Source organism: Cyprinodon variegatus, unplaced genomic scaffold, assembly GCF_000732505.1.
Source record: "Cyprinodon variegatus isolate N-32 unplaced genomic scaffold, C_variegatus-1.0 Scaffold106, whole genome shotgun sequence".
Lineage (NCBI taxonomy): Eukaryota > Metazoa > Chordata > Actinopteri > Cyprinodontiformes > Cyprinodontidae > Cyprinodon > Cyprinodon variegatus.
Window position 1 is genome coordinate 1,200,239 of NW_015150559.1, and position 3,339 is coordinate 1,203,577.

Below are 3,339 nucleotides of genomic sequence, written 5' to 3' on the forward strand. Positions count from 1 at the left end.
AAATGGAGGACCTATAACTGAAAACAGAAATAGTACAGAAAACAACCACCATACATATTTCCACAAAACCTCTCATGACATGACTTCATCTTCATCTAATTTAAGATTACATTTTTTTAAAGGGTTTTGAGTAAAAACAAATTACTTTTCATATAAAAAATATTTTACACTTTTTGGCTGTTTTTGCACATTGATTATACAAAATAATTTTTCAGCAAATTACTTCTTGGCCTTCCTGCCTTTTACACATATGCTAAAACATTATCAGTTTATGGGCACCAAAATGAACCTGGCTCCTGGCAGCAATTAAAACGGTATTAATTGGAAAATATATTTATTGTATCACTGATTTATTTTTCCTCTGGGTAATTTGGGTTGAATTCAAGATCAGGTTTTTTTTAACCATAACACTGCAGATCTCTTGAATGTCCAGATTTCCTTTTAATTCACTTCTTTGTACCAAGATAGCATTAGGATGTATACAGTTTATTTTAGATCTGTTTTAATACTTTTTTTAATACAATGCTAAAATGCCTGTGATAATATTACTCACAATACTAAGTGTAAGTTACTTATAATAATGTCAGTACAGCAACCGTATTATCTGCTTTTCAATATCTTCGAATGGTAACAATGTTTCATGTCTATTACAGATTGAGAGCTCACAGAAATTCCAGTTTAGTTCTCCCTGCAGATCATTTGATGATAACAAAGCCTTTTAAGGTGATGACATAAGGCCTTTGCTTACATCTTTATAGTTACTTCCAGTTAGTTGAAGAGTAGTGGCATCAGCTTATACTCCATTTCTATCAGTGGCTTGCAGCCAAAATAAATATTTAATCTGGTTGATAAAGACATAAATGCAGTGCATTCATTTGGCCTTCTGGGAGCATCCAGCTGGAAGAGCCTGAAATCTAAACTCTGCATTTAGGTATCAAGTTCAAAAAGTGATGACACATTTGCTGATCAGAGGAAAAAGCACCCAAACCACTTTATTTTTTTTTTCAAATAAAACACATATTAATCCAGTCTTGCTATTATTTGTTTATTATATTTATTTACATTTTTGTGAACTACTGTGAAAAATCTTTAATTGTTCTAGCTTGTATATATTTTAGTCTGTTTAAATAAATTTGTGTCATTTCCACAGGGCTACTTCCTCTAATTGAAGAATGTGACCAGCAGGTGTTTCCTCACAGCTGGAGCTCATCAATCCCACTCTGAGGGAGCTTAAAGAGGAGCGGAGTCCTGAAAGTAGATGCCAGATTGCTTTATTCCACTAGCATAATCAGACCTTAAACTGCTAAACTCTTGCATTTCTTGATGTTCTATGCACTGTTGCTCACGTGCATGTTCACTTGCCCACACTCATCAGCCTATGATTCTCCTCCTGGGGGAAAAAATAAGGAAATCATTAACAAAAAGCACCAATCACCACCACCTGCAAATCTCAGTCTCTGTGTGGATATACTTACATTCCTCTTTTGAAGCTCCACCATCACCCACAGTTACCTACATATCTCTTCTGCTTGACTAACAAATTACATCTACTTCCTCAGTGCCATCTTGCAGTATTCATTAATATGTATTAATATACTTTTCAAATCCATCTTTGGTCTTCATAACAGCTGCCTGCAGTGAGGTCAAATACTTAACCAACGTGAATTCTCTACATTTCCACAGTAAGTGCCAATCTATTCCCTTTTATCAAAAAGCATATATGATGGAAGATATGCAAGCTTTGCCTCATTGATTTAGCAAAGTTTTCCATTGCCCTTGAAGTTGTTTTTTTAACATTTTGTCATCTTGCACCCACAGACAGCAATGCATTTTATTTAGATTTTATGTGGCAGAAGGAGTAGATGATTTCCAAATGAAGGGAAACTATTTAGGATTTTAACAATTTTGCAAAGAATCCTTTTGACTAGATCAAAAGGGCGCAATAATATCAGCTTTGTAAAGTAAACACAATATCACAAACCTAGAGGCCAACTCTCCATTTTTCAAGATCTATTTTGTTTTATCCTTTCTTATTTATTATTAGTCCAATGCAACTTTAAATTTAAATATTTTGATTGAACAAATTTGGTCAAAGGTTGACCTTTCTTGTCCAATACAGTTTTAAGTATTTTTAATACACTAGGATACAGTAATATGTAATTAGTCTCTCTGTTACTGCTGAGGAAAGCATACACACAACATGATGTTGTCACCACCATGTTTCGCCATTGGCGTGGTGTTTTCAGGGTAATTTGGAGTATTTGTTTTTAGCCAATTATCTCACTTTACAATTACTGTGGATCTAAAAGTATTATTTTGTCTCCTTGTACTAGACGCTTGCTTTCCATTACTTTCTGTTATCAGAATAAATAAATAAAACTAAAGCTCACTTTAGGTTGTGACATATTTTAGTGTTAACAACTAATAGTTGTGCTGTCAATGAATAAAAACTGCTCAAAGATTGATTGCACCACCAGAATATCTGCGGCTCCTATAGATCTAAGATGAGGCAATTGGCTCATTCTCTAATTAAAGCTCTACTGATTGGGCCGTTTATTTTATATGGATAGTAATATGTTATATGTGTACAACTGTGGTATAGTCTTTCTTTTTCCAGATAATAGATTGAAAAGTGCTATGTCAGATGGTCAAAGTCTTACATATTATTTTAAAACCTAACGCTGCTGTAAACTGCTCCACAATTTTATCCCTGACCTATCTGATTTGTGCCTTAGAATTAATAATGCTTTGTGCTTAACATAAGGTTGTTTTGCAATATTTTAAGTTTTATATGAAAGCTGAAATTTGTCTGTTTAATTTTCCTAATGTCAAATATTAGTCTGTTTGCTATTACTTCCTTAAAATTATTTCAGATCTGTCTATATTTGATCATATTTTTTCCTAGAATTTTAAGGGAACCCATACCATGTAAAGAAACAAAGTATTAGTGTAAGTGAACACGCATGGCTATAAAAATAACAATGTAAACCAAGTTCTGACTAATTCTGTCTAATTCTGTGTGGTAAAAATAAATAAGAGATGCACATTCACATTTTGTGAGTATGGTTATGTAATCCAACCACCTACCCAGACCAATCAATAAGATACAGCTCTAATTTAAATACTGAGGAGTTCTAAAACTACCAGCTAAATTAAAGTATAGGATAAAAAAATAGTGTAAAACGCTTATTCTGAAGGGACTAGTGGACAAAATAATTTTAAAGTTAACTGTTAACCATGTATTTAAACTGAAATTGATTTAAACTAGTCAAAATTATTTTTAGAGTTCACTCCAGTGGTACATTTTGGCAATGAAAATCTAAAAGTGTTTTTTTTTTT